The sequence below is a fragment of the Lepisosteus platostomus genome, chromosome 1 (genome assembly GCF_059453375.1).
Source record: "Lepisosteus platostomus isolate fLepPlt1 chromosome 1, fLepPlt1.hap1, whole genome shotgun sequence".
NCBI classification, from domain to species: Eukaryota; Metazoa; Chordata; class Actinopteri; order Semionotiformes; family Lepisosteidae; genus Lepisosteus; species Lepisosteus platostomus.
The window spans coordinates 17,929,150-17,948,249 of record NC_142611.1 but is presented as its reverse complement, the minus strand read 5'-3'; the positions used below and the strand labels follow the sequence as shown (position 1 = coordinate 17,948,249).

The following is a 19,100-nucleotide window of genomic DNA, read 5'->3' as shown; positions in this document are numbered from 1 at the left end:
TGGTGGTGAACACCCACAAAACCACTCATTTGAAAAGAAACACAACCATACATGTCCAAAAACACTAAAAAGGTTTCATTGCCTATTGTTTGAGCATATGTGTATTCTACAATTTCTACTAGACACACATTGAGGGAGTTTTTCCCTTCATAGCTGTTGTTTACAGTTTTTTTATGTTCTCACACTGCATTTAACACTACAGTTAACTCCCTTCAGATGTGCTAATTTGATCAAAATTAGTGGGGAGTGACAAAGGAGCTTTAAATTCTGTCACAGCATGTATTAGGCATTCATGCTTATAATTCTTTAAAAAGGGAGCCTTTTTCATTAAAACAAAAAAAACGTATTCTGGTCCAAACACTTGCCTTTGCATTTCCCAATAATTTAACATTTATTTTAAGTTGTGCACAGATGCAGGGCCTTCACCATCTTAAAGGTGATTAGAACTTGAAGTTCCAAATATAGTACAACAGCATAAATTGACATGAATTAAGAAAAATGTCCATTCATTTTCTTCGTGTGTATATTTGTGTTCACACAAAGGAAACCAAAACATCCATCCATCCATTTTCTAAGTGCTTAATCCAATTCAAGGATAAGGTGCCAGAGCCTATCCCTGCAAGCAAAAGGCACAAGGCAGGATACACCCTGGAAGGCATGTTAGTCCATTGCAGGGTATGTACAGACACAAACTCAGACACACACAAACTCACACCAGAGCCGGTTTCCTAGAACACAATTTAATTACAGTACCAGTCTGTTCTGGACTGTGAGAGGAAAGTGCAGAACTAGAAGGAAACCCACACAAACATACAAACTCCACTCCAGCAACCTATGTCTGGAATTGAACCCTAAGTCCCAGTGATGCAAGGTACTTGCTTACAAGGTACAGTACTTACGACTGTGACAACAAATCATTGATGCTAAAATTATGTGCAACTTGCCCCTTTACATCTAAATTAGAAAATGCTTCTTCTTGCAACAAAACCAAGAGATTTAATGACTGTTTCTTATTCAAAACCGTACTCCTTATTCTCATAAATTCCTAACAATAACATATGTTAAGTACAGTAGGCACCATAGTAACTATTGTGACATTTATATCACACTTTCAGGAGAGCAGATATGGAAGAAATAAGAGACAACTTACCAGACGTACTGTAGAATAAAACAGGATATACGGTATATGAAATCACTAGAAAATGGATGGCAACAGTTTAAAGAGGTTTTGCTTGAAGCAGTAAACAGATTTATGCCCAAGAGCAAGTAAAGCAAAAGCAAAAAAAACAGTATCCCAGAGGGTTACACCAATCAATTAGAAAAAAAATATGTATGGGAAAAAGGGCTTTACAACATGTTTAAAAACAATAGGATCCAGTTACAAAGTATAATGAATTGCAAACATGTGTCAATTATTAGTAAAATGAAAGAAAAGCACAAGTGATCTTAAAAGATGGCTACCAATGGCTTAACTGATTAGCAATTCCACCCTTTAAGAGCAATCCTTTGAGCAGTTAATTTATAGCTCTCTTTTCTCTTCTAATGAAGATGGGACATTCTGGTAGAGCATTCTGCGCATATTGAAGATCCTATTTGTTGACTTGTGAAATGAGGTAGGAGGCTTGTGTTTGTAGATAAGCTCTTATATTATATACCTAGTAAATGGGCCAGATAAACACCTTTTTATAAACAAATATTAAAGAGAGTGCTTCATAATGAATGAGCTGGAAAATGTTATTGATTTTCTTCTTCTACTTAATCGATTTATTTACATTCCTGTGTTTCCAAGAAGTGAAAACTGTAGTTTCAGTGATTGCAAGCCTTTTAAGGAAGATTGATTTTGCTACCTAAATAATTTTGAATTCCAGTTTTACAGTATATAGTAAGTTGTAATTAAAGACAAGGGGTAATAACAGTAAAATACTGCATACCGGTGCTACTGTATGGTTGTAAAATAATCATTACAATTAATCTACTTAGAAGTCCAAATTTGGTGATGTACTATGGCCACAGTCTGCATTTTCCTTATTTTCATGTTTTAGGATTTCTCTACAGGCAACATTACACCTGGACATATATATAAAAAAATATTTAGCAAATTGTCAAAAGATAATGCATTTTGATGATTGTCTATCTGCCTCATCTAAATGCTTGTTCTGAACTTTGTTTTTCAATCTCCTGAAACAATTCCAGTATCATGAAAGTTTGTATAACATTTTTTAAAATGTGTTCTAATATAAAGAAAACAAGTCATTTGTATGACATTTCAGCTAATGAAATATAAATCCACAGTGAAACAAAACTACAATCATTTAAATAGGTTATAATTTCTTATGTTGGGTCAATTAAAGTGATGATTATCTCAATCAGGATTACGCTGCTAAGTATCAATTAATCTATGCATGGAACCTGTGTTACAACAGGATAAAAAACTCATTTAATTTATTTTGTTTCTATAAAGGGGTTCACAGTGAAGTTACAAGTATAATCTGCACAAGATGTTATAAATAGATGTACAGTATAGATAATCTATATACAGTATCTATCGGTTTTATCTAGTACAGGAATGTAAGAGGGCTGCAGCCTATTGTGACAAGCAACAGGAATAAGGCAGGGTGCACAATGGACTAAATGACACAGATACAAACACACACATTCACACCAGGAGCTATTTTCCCATAAGCCTATTAACCTACCAGTGTGTTTTTGGACTGTGGGAGGAAATTGGAGAACCCAAAGGAATCCCACGTGAATATGGGGAGAACATACGGTATAAAAGTTAGAGCACCCCAGGTCCAGAATTGAATTCAGGGCCCAAGTGCTGTGAGGCATAAATAGTGTAATGTTTTGTTTGGTAGTGCTTTGAAAATAACTGTGAAAACTAATATATAAGGAATTGTACAGGAAAATATGCTTGATTGTCACAGTTTTCTTACATACTGTACCTTTTGCATAAAAGCATTTTATTACCTGGGAACACAATTTGGTAAATTCATTACATAATGAAGTTTTCTCTTGCACTCTGCTCAACTGAACTCACAAATAAAAGATTTGTAATGTCTAATTACTCAGATATTTAATATTCTTAAAAACACACTTTATACAGCAGCAATTTTAAAAGGAAAATCTTAATATCAGTTTTTTTTCCTTGAATTCCTCTGAAGGATGCTACTGACAAGGAAATGTTCCAAAAGATGATGCTTGGCTACAAACAGCAGAATACCAGTCATCCACAAATAATTATGCTGACTATTTTTTTCTCTTCTCAGCTTCAGAGGTGCAGTTTTGCTGACTTTTCAGTTTCTGAACTATGATGCTCCAAATTCATGATATTCGTTAAAGCTGACAGAAATTGCCGAGCACGGGCAATGATCTGAACTGTGTAAAAAAGTCTGACTCCTCCTTTATTGTCAAATTCCTTCCTAATTAATGTCCAGATGGTTTGGATTGAAAGCCTCATCCTGAATTAATTACTGCAATGTATCCAACTGTTCATTCCTCATTTCCAGGCTATTTCCCTTGACTTTAAGTGCTGAACTAATACTTCTTTCTTAATAATTATGAGAACACTACACCAACATTGCACAGAGCAGTGTTCATTTTTTGGTCCTTTGCAATATTAATGTACTGCTCAGTGGGGTTTAACCACAGAGGACACTTCATGGAACACTTCCCCCGTGGCCATGCAAATGCTGTGTCTGAAAATCTGTAAGTGTCATTCTACCGCTGAAGCTGTTAATAATAACTGATAGAAGGTTATAGGAAGCAAAAACGTTTGTAACTAAGGGGATATCACAGCAATTTGAAAATTACTGCTATTAGTTTAACAAAGATATTATGTCTATGATGAGAACCACTTTATGTCACCTGAAAAACATTGTTATTCTTAACAATGAAGATGCTGGTTAATGTTTTTTCATAATTTTATATTTTGACAACTGTAAGTGTAATTCACTTCTATAGCCTACTATTCTTTGTTACACTGTTTGCCATGAATTTTAGAATGGTCTTTAAGGTAGCTACTGTATAATAACATTTAAAAGTCCTTCATGGATCAGGGACCTCCTACATTCAGGAGATTCAGGTTCTTATGTACCACATTGCTCCCTGAGATCTGAAAAAGCGGATTTGCTGTCTGTTCCCAGATATAGTCTTCAGTTGACTGCATTCATAGCTTTTAGTTGGTGTTCTCCCACTGTTTCTGGATCTATAAACATCAGAAATGTTGCAACACACCTTTTCAAACTATAAACTTTTTAACAGGCTTATTGGATTTTGTATTTTTAATTAATACAGCAGTCTGGGGTGCCTAGGCATGAAGAGTGCTATACAGTATACTGTAACAATCAATTAATATTGTGCATGTACGGTATTTATTCCCATAACTCATAGCAGTTTATGGAATATGGCAACCCAGTCTTCATATACAGAATATGTAGTCAACATCAGGGATTTCAATATTTCAGCTACTGTCAAAGTTGCTAGTCATCTCACTTTCCTTCGAGTTTCTTGCAGCAGCGTTCATTTACATTTCCAAAGAATCTGTGTAATGTCTGACAAACAGCAGGCACAAGGACACCTTCCTTCTGAACCAAATGAAAACTGATGTTTTGAAAGTGTATGTGAATTTTAATTTTACAGGTTTGTCAGACACAGCCACACCATATACACCATCCATTTGTAGTTTTGTAAAGTGACTTTTAATGGCATCGTCTCATGTCCCTTTAAAATGAGTCGAGTAATAAAATATGGAAACTCCCACCTTCATCATATCAACAGAATTTCATTCAAACTCACATTCATGTTACGTTTTGTTTACTTACTTTGAATGATGTCTATTTGTGTGATACCAATTGTAATTTATTCAACTTTACATGGATGTACAGCATTTTATCTTTATCATAAAGTAAAATTTGTTACTTTTCAAATTGTGAATTTTGACCGCTTCCGACAGCAAGTGACTTCTGAAATGTATTGTATTATTGAACTAAACTGTCATGACTATCATATACTTGCTGCACTTACTGTTTATTTCTCAACATAGAGTATTTGTACAAAGCGAACCGTAACACTAAACCACTATGATATGGTGCTTAAAAAGAAGAAAAACTATCGTTGTTTGCTTTTACACTTTAATTTCATTTTGTGCTACAAGAATCAGCTATAGTGTTCAGGTAATCCCAGGACTGAATGTCATTGTGTATGTACTCAGGTTGAAGGAACTGAACCTTTTCAGCCTAGAATGAAGAAGTCTCCAAGGGGATTTTAATGAGCTGCTCAAAATCCTAAAGGAAATTAATAAAGTGGCCCCAAACACATCTCCAGACTCAGCACAGAGACTAAGAGGGTAAATCAGAAAATTAAATATAGAAAGATTCAAGAGCAAGCATTGGAGTGACAGACATACAGTGGCATGAGACTTCTACAGTCTCATGGCTCCAGGTTCCTAGACTTGACTCTAACCTCTGGAGTCTGTCTAAGTGGTGTATGCATGTCTTCCCTGTCTTCATGTGGGTTTTCACTGGACACTAGGGTTCACTAATTATTAAATAATTGGGTTTCATATTTTTATATACTGTACTAAAGTGAAAATACACATGATGCTCTAAGACTTCCACAAAAATAATTTGTCATCCTTCCATTTTCTAAGTACTTTATTTAATAATACAGGGTTGCTGGGGACCCAGCAAGATCAGCAAGCAATGAGCATAAGGTGGATTACACCCTGAATGGGACATCTGTCCATCACAGGGTACACACAGACACAAACGCACTTCCACTTAGGGCCAATTTTTTCCAGAAGCCAATTAACTTTCTGGTACGTCTTTGGACTGTGGGTGAAAACCAGAGCACTTGAAAGGGAATGGAAAAATTACAAACTCCACCAACATTATATAGCACCCAGGACAAGAATTAAACCCAGGACCCCAGCGTTGTGAGACAGCAATGATAACCACTGCACAAACATGCCTCCCCAACCTTTTTTCAAGCATTAGCAAAATAACTTCTATGTAAATGTAAAACGATGTCTACAAAGTTTAATGAATTAATACAGGAATAAGAGCTTAATAATATATTATTTCTGAATATACTCTCACATAAAATTATCTTGATTACGTAATGATCACTAACAACCCAAATTCATAATACATACTGACCTAACTGTCTATTATGGCTTTAGCACATTAGTACTAAAACTGCTACTGCTAATGAAGTTTTGTTTGCTAATTCTCAGGTAATATTACTGTACATGACACCCTTTGAATCTTCGGCAGCCATCACCTTGGAACTCACAACTGGCAACCCCCTGAAACTCAGCAGGTATGAGCATGGTCAGGACCTAGGAGACCTCCTGGAAAACCTAAGGTTGCTGCTGGAAGTGGTGGGGCCAGTAGGGTGGCTCACCTTGCAGTATGTGTGGGTCCTAATGCCCAGGTATAGTGGTAGGGACACTATATTGTAAAATGGCATTGTCCTTTGGAGTAGAGGTGTTACCCCAGTGTACTCACCAAATTCTTTCCCCCTGGCCTTTACCAATCATGGCCTCCTAATAATGCCCTTTTATGAATTGCATCATCCAAGTAGGGCTACGCATTGGTGGTGGTGAAGGGGAGTCCCCACTACTTGTAAAGTGCTTTGAGTGGAGTGTTCAGAAAAGTGCTAAGTGTAAGATGATGATGATGATGATTAGAAACTGAGGGTTAAAACTGACATAATGTTAAACTATATACTGTTATTGTTTTAACACCTTTTCTACATGTGGATTGGCAAGGTAACTATAAGTAGAATAACATACTGTAAGTAAAATAAAACACCAAAAAATGAGTTTTAAATGACTTTTGGCAGTTATATATCAACAGATGAGCTTTCAGAAAAGTTGATCTTCTTTTTAGATTTAAAAAGAAACACTAAAATTTTCAGATCTATACCTAAAAGAGAAAAAAGAAGTGTATTCTCCCCAGACAAATCTATTATAGTCCTTCACTACTGTATGTTGTCTCTAACATTCTATAGTCCCACAAGTTTTTGTAATTGTTTTTATTCAAGCCCTTAACTAATAGTAATAATTAAAAAAAATGTTTAATAATTTGGCAGTAAGACACTGCCAGAAAAAGCCTGTAAAGATTACAGGATAGCACCCCTTCTAAAGAGTTGGATCACACCACATTAGTTAAAGTGTTTTAGTTTCACAGTTCACTGAACAAATGAAAGGCTGAAATAGGTGGGATATAACAAACAACAGTGAGTACAGTAGGTCAGGGAAATATTGTCCCAATCACTATACATTGCAGGGAAATAGGGACCAATAAACATAGCCAGGAAGGAGGTTTTATTTAAAGAAAAAGGAGATCCTATGCTTTGGGTAACAATAAAACAAATTCTTCTGTGTTTGATATTTACAAAAGTTTAATTACTGTTTGGCAAAACCACAAAAAAAGAGGAGGGAGTAGCTTCTCATTGCCTCAACATAAAACGGCCTTTATTCAGAGTGCACTTGAGTTCTATAATTGGGGCATCAATGGTTTGAATCACTGCTAAGTTATTACTGTAGCTGCCTGTGACTATGATTCCACACTAACACCACTGGATAAGCACCACTAAAGTTGGATGAGTTTCCTTAGGGCATGCTATCCTCAGTGTGCTAAGCAGTATTGAGACTCATGAGTTTCTAGGTGTCTGTAAACTCCAAGTGTTATAAGCAAGAGCTGTATCACTCATCCAGTGAAATCTAACTCCATAGTATGTGCTGTAGGGTTCATGATGTAAATACATGATGTCAATACCCACTTGACAACTGGGGAACATAAAAATAGAAAGAAGTGATTATTCAACAATAAACATTTTACAGCAATATAACATTTGGTGTGTATGTATGGAACAAAATAGATTCTACAAATGATTTTTCATTCACTCTTTTGACATTCATCTTTTGTACTTCCTAAAATGCCTGCAAATTGTTTTCTAGGGCTTTTCTAGCAATGGTATTCACGACCAGACAAAATTAGGTGATGAAAAAAACACAGGTTATTAGACCGGGAGATGCATTATAAAAGTGAGAGCAATTCAAGTCTTAGAAGATTGCCAGTTAAAACTGGAAACTATAATCACATTGTCCATGTGACCACTGAATAAGCAGACGAAAGACATTAACAATGTTGGGAGAATTACCAAAGCCCTTGTAGAAATATATTTTCACTTAACAGTTCTCAACAGAGTGCATTGATGTGACTCCCTCTGATAATATTCTAAATAATATAAGATAACCTTACTGGCAAAATAAAATACATGGGTTGAAAATGTTCTCACATTTTTATTAAAAAAATTAAAATAATTTGTTGTGCAATGCAAGGTGTGCATATTTAGAAAGCAAATACACTAGCTGTTTTCATATTCTAAGTGTTCCAATAGCTATGAAACAACAAAAATTAGAAAAGCCGATCAAGGCAAATAAAGAACTATCTATGCTTATATTTGTTTCACAAATGCTTTTAAACATTGCCAGTCTGCATGCTGTAAATGATGTAAGACAGAACATTTCAATTACTCTAACTTTAAGGTATTATTAATAGCACTGTCCAACGTCCTTCTACAGTACAAAGACATACTGGTTAGTTAATTGGCTTCTGGGAAAATTCAACAAAAATTAAAAGTGGATATTTTAATTCACAATTAGGTGAGTAAGGCTGAGTAAGGTTGTATTCATTTTCTTTTACAGCCAACAGTTAATAGATTTGCACAATATAATCACTTTTATTAATTAAATTAAATCAAATTAATTAAAATAATTCATTTAAGCAAAAGCATGTACAATTGTATGCAACATACAGATCCAGCCATTCAAAATGAGTGAGGTATGCTGCGTTAAAATACAGTGGACGTACCGCAACATACCGTGTGTTTTTTAATAGGATAATAGTCTCCAGAAGTACCTTGTAAAACCGCCAGGTGGAGCTAATAAAGTTTAACAAAAGCTGTATGCTTTTCATTCTTTTAATAATTTTAAACTGTGTATTACAGCATGTTAAACATTAAACATTAAAATGTCGGTATGTTTTATAAAGCAATATTGCTCAGTTGGACAAAAGTACACAACCTTCCACCTTCTTCATAAATAATTTAATTTTTTAATTAACTTGGTAACTTAGGGTGGGTTCTGGTTTTAACGTGGTTGTTCTAACATTATTAAGTTTATATACTGTACTTCATGAAAAGATATACCGTTTTATCTTTTTCTAAGAATACGTAGTAAGAACACACTTTGTTGTTATTGTATAAAAGATAAATGTTGTAGCGATTTAACACCACTTGATAGTTATATTAATATGGAATCATGTGACTAAGCAGCTTAAGTATCACAAGTGGAGATTTGTTTCTTTTAAAAAAAAACACAACTTCTATTGTCATTGTAGTGGTAATGAGCACTGTAATGTAGCACCCAGGCGGTTCAAAGCGCGATCAGAACATTACTTCCGGTTTGTTTGTCATAACCGAATACTTAAAAATAGTCCCCTATTATAGCTTATTGTGAACATGATGTCTCTCTCTTTCAGGTTTATATCCAAATTGAGAAAATCTATATTTTGTCTTAATCTGAATGTCAGCACCCAGGAATTTGCTAACAATTTAACATAAACATTTAAAAAAAGCTTATCTGTACTATATAGTACACCGCCTAGGATCGAACCCAGCTAACCCGTCAGTGTCCTTCAACAGGGAACCAGCTGGCTGAGCTAAAGCAGAGCTCCCTCATCCCAGGTGATTGATTTGCTCTTGGAGGTTGTTTCTGGCAAAATTGGCGTATGTATCTCAATGCATTATTATACGTGATAGTTCTGTGTTTAAGGACTTCTTCACAGAAATGTTTAACAAGGGAGGGGGGAAGGGTTATTTTTTACAATTGTAGTGTAATCGGAGAACAGCTTATCAACAAGATGGGCAAGCAATTTTTTTTATTTTTAAAAACAAAATAAAAAATAAGAAACAATGACGTATCTCTGCCTAACCTAAACATTAAATGACTTTAAAAGCTGTAAAAAAACTGGTTAAGATAGTTAAATACCACATTTTATGCACCAAAAACAGGTGATTGTTCTTCCTCGTGATCAGCTTAGAATCTTTGTGTACACTGTAAGATTTTTACTTTTTGATTAAATGTTTAAAATATTTGAATTTAATAAATGCAACAGATAGAAAAAATCACATTCTCTTCTCTTCCGATTGTGTAGATCAGATCAGAAGGTCTTTTTTTCGCAATCAGAAGGCTGTGAAAATAGCACACCGCCCACTGTGGTCCTTAAATTAACTTTAAGCATTTCAACTTTAAGCTTTCTCAACATTAATATTTATTTTTCATACCATCATTAAACAAAGCAGGAGGTAATTGTACTTCTGAATGGCATCACAAGTGGAAAGATTGGATTGTAATCATTTTTATTATTCTGTAAACTGAAGAGTTATAGGGGAAACACGTTGTGTATGTTACAATTGTAATGCGATATGGAAGACATTATTAATAATAAATGACCTTGGAAGGTCTGTAAACTGAAAAGACATGTTGAGACACGTTGAGTCTTTTCTTTTCAGCTTGGAATTAAATTTTACCTACTATGTTGCATTGCAGCCGCTTTATGTAACGCAGCTCCATACTTCTCACAAAGGCTAGGAGTGTTACACCATGCTGTGTTTCTTATGTAGATTAGACGGTTGTGCTTGGGGGATGGGGATGAATTTTCAGTAGCATGCTCTCTGTTGTCATTGTTTGTTCCTCTTTAACATAAAGCAATCAGCAATTAAATGTCCTGTTTTTTTCTTAACACTCGTTTCTTCGAACTGTAGTTTTAAAACTTGAACAAAGACGTGTCACATGCATACAGCGCGATGTTGCATACTGAAGATACCATCACACTCTACAGCAGCAGAAGTGAGCAATAACCTGTTCGAAAACGAATGTGTTCCCAAAAGCATATACTGTACAATTATTGCAACATTTGGAAAATAATCACATTATGTACTCTCCATTGTTCTATTTTGTACCGTGACAGGAGAATACACACCGCATTTATTATTATTGTTGCTGCTGCTGGGCTTCGAGCTTAGAGTCACCTACTACTTCGACTAGCTTTTAGAGAAAATCGTTGCCCTGCATTTTATCTATCAATAAATAAAAAGGTCAATGTAGAACACGTTATTTATTACCATGTATTTATTTCGGGGCTTTATATTTAGGTTTATAATGGAGACTCCCCATTACGCCCAGGGGGTAAGAGGATGAGAAGAAATTTTCAGGCATTTTAATAGTATTTTGATGCCCTGAGTTAAATTTTCTGCTTAATTGAGTGGAAGGTTGCATTAATTCTTCTAAAACTGAACCCTAACCTTAACCTACCCAAACCCTTAGCTAGGGTTAGGGTTAGGATTATTATAAATAATAGAGGGTGTTTGATGGCATGGTGGTGTTTTAAGGCAGAAATGAAATTTAGGAAAAGTGATGTTTTAATGTTATCTATACATTTTTTTTGTATATATGGCTCTATACACTGCATTGACCTAAATGGGAATGTCGTTTAATTTGCCAGAAAAGGAAAAGTTTGAAATTAAGTGGATAACTTTTCGTACTGTTGCATTTGAAAGTGAATGCAGTGGTATTTTAACAGATACAGCTACAATGTATTGAGTATTCCTGACTCTTAACAGTTACAACAGAAACAGCTAAACAAGTTTTGTTTTCCATTTGAAGCTGGTAAACATTATAATAGAATGAATATAAAAGCCCATTCAACTATTCACTCTGAACAATAGCATACAGTACATTCCAACCTACAATCCCAATTAGAGACAAGCTTGGAACTCTACCAACACTTAATGAGGTGGTGAAAGCCATCACTCAAATGAAGAATAACAAAACAGCAGGAAATGATGGAACCCCTGTTGAAATTCTTAAGCATGGTAGACAGAAACTTTCACTAATCCTTCACACCCTCTAAATACAGATATAAAGCGAAGAAGTATCCTCAAATGATTTTAAAATGTCGAGAATCTTGACAAAATTCAAGAAAGGGGACAAATCCATCCAAGGAAGTTATTGTACATAGGTACTTCTCTGCTGTAAACGTCAGGAAAACACATTACAGGAGTCCTAATTAACTGTTAGTCACTCCTTTAGCCAAACAGCTTCTTTCAGAATCCCCAGTAGCCAGCATAATTATTGGTCAAAGCTCAACTAGCTACTTAACATTCTTTGACATTAATATATGGATTGTAGATTCTCCTGAAATAGGGATTTCCTTAGAAATTTCTCAGTCTTTTGCCTCCTTCATGTAAATATGTGTGCATTTATCCCCACTAATTAATCCACTAATTAGTTCACACAAGAGTCACACAAAGGTATGTTATCACTCCAAGTCTTTTTTAATACAGTATATCTGAGTGCTCAGTTTGACTATAGACTAACATCATGCTGTAGCACAGGTGATGTGATGAGTGGACATACAGATACATACAGTATGCTCCTATGCCATCAATTTGGATTAACATTCAGCATCTAGAGAACATAGAACATTTCCAGTACCTTGGAAGACATTTTTTTCACAGAAGAAGGATTTTGATGAAGAATTCATCAAAAGTACTTGGTCTTCTAACAACGATAATCCTTTTTTGGCTTCCTCAACTCATGTATGAAAATTCAACTATGCCACACTGTCAAGCATTTGGCTGTTTAGAACATAGTGATCACACGCAAAACAGGATCAGATAAGCAGAAACTCAAACTGTTACCTTTCCCAAGGGATATTCAACTAGTCAAGAGATGGATAATAAACATGGGCACTGGTATTGGTCACATCAAAGATTCTCGACAAGATTTGTATGTATGAAAATGTACAGGTTGTTCAGCAGAAACCACCTCAAGTTGATATGTTGAATTCAAGTCAGTTGCACTCATTCAATTTGGCAGTCTAAAGCAGTGGTTCTCAAACTGTGGTACGCATACAAGGAGTGGTATGCGGAGCGCCGCCAGCTGGTACGCCATATGACCCTGGAACTTTGTTGTGTGCACTGAAAAATCAGGACGGGTTTACATATTTTCTATTTTAATACGTGTCGAATACGCAGCCTGTGTACTATGATACAGCGCGTGCTACTACTTGAGTGGACACAATAGCTACAGTGTAATTCTATACCACTCTATAGGAATGCGTGCTATGAATGTAAGTGGCCAATTGTATTTAAAAAAAAGCTATCTCCAGCAAATAGGGAGGTAGGAGAATGTGCATGATTCTGGAACAATGCCAATGTTGTAAACACAGGAATGCATAGAAATGCGTGCTACGAAAGCTGGTAATCATGTGAGCATGGGAAAGCGTGATAGATAACAGAAAAATATTTAAGAACTGTTCTAGGTTGAGAAAAATACACCGAGCGTCTCCATGTGTTGCTCCCATGCGCATGAAAAAAAACTTCTTTTAACTTCTGAGACAGACTCCTGAAACGGAAAAGGGGAAAAATGCAAGCTTGCGGATTGCTAAAGGAGGTAAGCCCCACACTATTCTTGAAGAACCTTATTTACCATTGGCAAAAGAGCTGACACTTATTATGTGTGGAGAAAAAGCTGCTGAAGAGCTCGACCTGCTGCCCCCTCTGAAAGACACAGTCACACACAGAATTATTGAAATGGCAGATGATATAAAAAGTACACTGATAGAGCGCGTTAAGATGAGCAGATGCTTTTCTCTGCAATTCTGTCTGTAGTCGATTTGGCCAATTTGCTCGTTTAAGTTAGATACGAGTTTGAGGGCATGTCCCATGAGGACTTTCTGTTCTGTAAGCCACTACCAACGGGAACTACAGGAGAGCACATATTTTAGCTTCTGAATGAATTTATCGAAGAGAATGGCATCGACTGGATAAAATGCGTCGGAGTTTGTGCAGACAGTGCTAGAGCGATGACAAGCCCACACAGCGGTGTAGTTGCACGAATTAAGAGAGGTTGCTCCAGAAATAAATGGACATATTGCAACATCCACCACGAAAACTTTGTTGTCAAGAAAATGCCTGACGATTTAAAATCTGTTAGACTCTGTTGTGAATGGTATCAAAGCTCGAAAAATGACTTCACATCTGCTTTGCTAGGACTAAACAGGCTCACTCCTTTCACTGAAATGGTGCTTTTTTAGTGTTTATTTTTATTTGTTGTTGTTCCTGCTTTTTTTCTGTAAAGCACTTTGAGAAGTCACCTTTAAATGCACTATATCAAATAAAGTTTATTGTTATAATATGTATTATTTGTGTATGTGAGCGTGTGCACACACGTGCACTCATATTGGTCATTGAGATTTTCTGGGGTTCCTATGAGAAGATGACTTGTAGGTGGTACTTGGATGCTTTTGTTTGATCAGGGGTGGTACTTGGTCGAAAAAGTTTGAAAACCACTGGTCTAAAGTATCAAAAAAATGTCTTCTAGTATGTGTGGGTTTCATGCTGTTATATATAAATTAATACAACAGCAAAATGTGCTTGGTCTAAAGCAGGGGTTGGCAAACTTTTTAGAGCAAGGGCCACTAAAAATGCTGACTAACCTTGCTGCGCCATCTTAGTGAAATCCGATAAACTCACCAACTGGAATAGATCGTGTTTTTCTCCAGGCACATCTCCTATGCGACCTCTTGCATACACTGCTTAATAAACTCACTGACCATGAAGGGTTTGTTAGCTGCTGCTAGAAGCTGTGATACTCGATAACTACCTCGGGTGACCACAACTTTTTCTTCGAATTTTCTCTTGAAGTTTTTGCTGCCCCTGAAGCTACTTTTTCAACTGTTCTAATTTTTCCCTCTGTCCATCTCCTGTGGGTTCTGAAAGGGTACCGTGTTGTTTTGTTTCATAATGCCCTTTTATGTTATATTCTTTAATCATGATGATTGTTTCCTGACAGATAAGACGTTACCTTTTCTTTATAAAAAGAAAAAGTACTCTTCTGACCATTTGTCGTTGAACTTTTCGACCCCCTGCATCGATCTTTCTTTTTTTGACATGGCAGGACACATTACAACTTTTAGAACCTTTTGAAATCATTACCTGCTTTCAAACAAGATAGCATACACTAGACATCATTTGCGTGACTGAGCCAATCACTGTAGGCAGCAAAAATCCAAATGAATTTACGGTAGGAATCAGTTGTAGCACAGGCTTATGTAACCTAGGCTAAAGCGGAAGATTTTCAATATCTGATGCAAAAAGTAACCTTCCAGATTCAATCAGTAGTGAGCTGCAGACCACTCTGAAGTTCAGCAGGGCAAATTTAGCCCGCGGGTCGTAGTTTGCTGACCCCTGGTCTAAAGCATGTAGTTTATTGCAACAGAAATAGATTGGTTTTCAAACATTGCCAATTTGGGATAGGTCATTGAAAGTGTATTGAAAGTTCCTCTGCTTTGAATTGTACATGAGTATAAAGCTAGACAATTCATTATGTGTAAAATATTTTCATTTTTGGATACTAAACCAAAACTGCTCAAGCCAGGTACCATTCATAACAAGAGAACGCAGTGAGAGGGTGATAGCAGTGCTTGCTAGAAAGATGATTTAAGTGTTCTTTTTTATCATAATTATATTTAAGACCTAAATTATGATGTGCATTAAATATGGTTTTACAATTAAGAGCAATATTTCTATTGGATAAAAAGTGATGACAAAATAAGGAAGAAGGAAGCAAAGTGATAGCATCAAATATAGTAAAGATCACCATGACCAGATTGGATTGTGTGGATTAATGTGATTCTATGGGAAACCAAGTGAGAGAAAATAGGCTTCTTTTTTTAGTAGAATTTTTATGTTCCTCAGCTTTTTTATTTTTATCAAAGACAGAAGTCATGATTGTCTCTAATGGTAGCGATTAATGCTGCCACTTCAGGCAAGTTCAGATTGCACTGACTTCTGAAAATCCAGATTTGATTAGTTTAGTGCATACTCCACTACTATAGTAAGATCATCAAAAGAGTAATTTGAGGTTGCATACACTAATACTGTTTTTTTTTCGGCTTCATACTAAAGTCTAGGATTGGTTGGTCACCATCTGTGTTGAGACTTTCAAAATCACATTCAAAATGCATGACATATATAAAACGTTACAAATATTTATATGTTCTTTTGGTTTAAAAATTCTTTGCAAAGCTATACTAAAACATAATTAGCACTTTGGTCTCAGTTGGATCTAGAGGTTTAGATGCTTATTTGACATGTTTACTGGAACTTTACCAAATCTAATTAATTAAAGGTCAAAGCACAGTCTCCATTTAGTCTGTTAATGGTAATAAGGTTTGTGCTGAACACCTGCTATTTTCCATTTTAAGTTAATGGTCAGAATATGACTGGAAAACAATAGGAATGCAAGTAAGTTCTCTGTAAGTTTTCCCAAATCTACTCCATTTTAAAGACTTTGATTCTGGCGAATTTCATCTTGTATAAGTCCATATCTGGCAAAAATGATCAAACTAAAAATGTTCACTGTGGCTCTTTCAGACTTAAGATTTTTCAGAGGCTGTCAGTAAGATTTGTAACTTAACAAGAATAATTAACCTCAGAAGAGGAGGTCATACATACTATAAGTACCTCTAGTAACTGCTGCAAGGTCTAAGCTAAAGGTATGGAAACAATCAATAAAAACAACAGAAACAGCATTAACAATAATATAATAATGCTATTTCCTCCTGAATTAACAAGCTTTCATTCACTATAATGCTATATCTTAGACAGGCAGCCCAAGCTTTAAATAAACAATCCAATGACCCTCTTAGCAATTTTACTGCAACAAACACAATGTAGTCATCGGATGCAAACAAGCATACAGCTGAGTACTTTTCCCCATTTCCCTACAGAGACTAGCCTTCAAACAAGACCGATCATGTTCTGTTTGCCCTGTACATTAGCAATTTAGTGAAGTCCCCTAGTATGCTATTTCATGCTCATTATGTGTAAACCACAATAACAACACAAACAACATATTAGATTTCTGTTAGGCAATGTAGTGCATTTCCTAAGAATGCACATACCTAACACACCTAATCATTATTCCACAAGAGAGCCTAGAAATACACCCAAAAAGAGAAGACACTTCTGAGGTGCAAAATGGTAACTATTCTGGGCCTGTGAATTATATAACTTATTATGAAATTCTGTGTTTTGTTGAAGCCACTTATTCAAATTTGAAATTATATTTCGATAATTCTTACAAATTACTGTAGAATAATCAAAGTGGGATTGTTTTTGTCAGGGTTTATAATTTTACTTTTATCCTGTTTTTATATTTTGAACCGAAACATACTAATAACACTTACTTTCTGGATTGCTGATAACATAGTGTTCAAATATGTTTTGATGGAAAAGAAAGATAGAACAAACCCCTACAATTAAAGCGTAATCCAGGCATAAATATACAACATTATGATATAAATTCAAGCCTTGATGTTATAGGAAAATAGGCTTTGACTGTAGTGCTTCTCAATACAAGTTGTATACATTTAACATTTCAGTGACACTCATGCAGTTTAGGTCTTAAACATAAACTCTTCCATCGGCTTGGAATATGTAAAGAAAACGGAAAAGAGTAAAAGAGTATCACTTTTAATTTATATTGCTACTGGTGCTGACATTTTTTTTATTTTAATGACACACTTGTGGTGCAATGTTTGGAACAGCATACTCAGTGAGGAAATGTCACAGTTGTGCTATGGGAGAGGATGCATTGATTTTTAGTGACACTGTAAATGGACCCTTACTAAGTATAACTTCTGGAGTCAGGTTGCACATCTCACAATGTGGTTCTCAACTTTCTCTGTTTCACCTGAGATCTGACCTTGTGTGGACAGCTATTGGGATATTGATTTGTATCCCTTTTAGAAAATATTCTGGCCATTACATTGCTGTAATATCGAAAAAGACATGCTCTATTAGCTCCTATACAGGAACTACAAGGGACTGTATAAAAATCCTCTATAATCAAAGGCAATATTTTAAAACAATCTGTTGAAAATGACATTTCCAGCATTGGACCATACTGTATGCAGTATATAATCAAATGTTTATTTTCTTTAAGCAAAGGAAAAACATTTTTGTGAAAAGTCACTTTCGATGCAATTTTGCTCAGAGCATCCCATGACTTTGTGTTTTTGCTAAGTTTTAAAATCTTTTAGAAATTTTAGAAAAATCTAATGCTTCAATGCCATATCACTGTAATTCAATATTAAAAAGAATCTAAATATAAGCTCTGAAGGATAACAGCCATATTCCATAATTAAACTTTTTTTTATTATACAGTACTTTAGTTATGTTATATATCACAATTTTGACAGTTTAGCATAATACCCCAAAGTTTATTTTTTTAATTATATAAAGTAGTATGCCCTCTGCCATCAACAGTGAGCTGTTGCATCAAAGATGATTTGTCTATTCTCAAATAAGAAAGCCAGAAAAGATGCTCTGCATTTGTTATTTAGTTGGAGAAACCTCTTTACTTGTAGTGATAAGTCTTTCAACATTATTTTTATTTTAAAAAACTGATACTAACATATTAATTGACTCATTCAAATCCAATTTTTGAATTTAACAACACTTGCAAATGAGCACTGAGGTCTCACCCTCATGTCTTTAGCTTAAGTCTGCACTTTTGTTTAATAATTTCAGGGTTTTATTCATGAAAAATGCAACAGAGAAGAAACTGCTATTTCCACACTAATATTTGCTGTGAATAGCTGCTAATTGTAAAAGCATTCAATAAAATGCAAAACACATTCATTCAGAAATTCTCCCCCACATACTGTATATAACCAGAATTAAAAAAAGACAGATCGGTTGTTTTGGATGACCACAAGATACTTTTTTGAAAGTTTGTTGAGGATCACTGAAGCCGTTCAGCTGTGAGCTGCAGAGATGTCAGGCAGCACACATCCAATTGAATATCAAATTAGAAGTAACACAGGTACACAAGAAGAAATCACAGACTGCTCATGTTATTTTCTTTCAGTCTTTTTTCATTCATGCCTGAGAAACTCTTAAAGCAAAAAATATCACAGTTCTAAATTAACTGAATCAGCTGCAAAGAAATAATTTGT

At 35.3% G+C, this 19,100-nt stretch overlaps 1 protein-coding gene across 8 annotated transcripts in view; it reads right to left on the bottom strand.

Annotated features, from left to right (window-relative positions):
• The window catches only part of LOC148677792 (leucine-rich repeat and immunoglobulin-like domain-containing nogo receptor-interacting protein 2), a 504,064-nt gene that overhangs the window by 42,508 nt on the left and 442,456 nt on the right, over window positions 1–19,100 (bottom strand). The gene's annotated exons all lie outside the window — the stretch shown is intronic.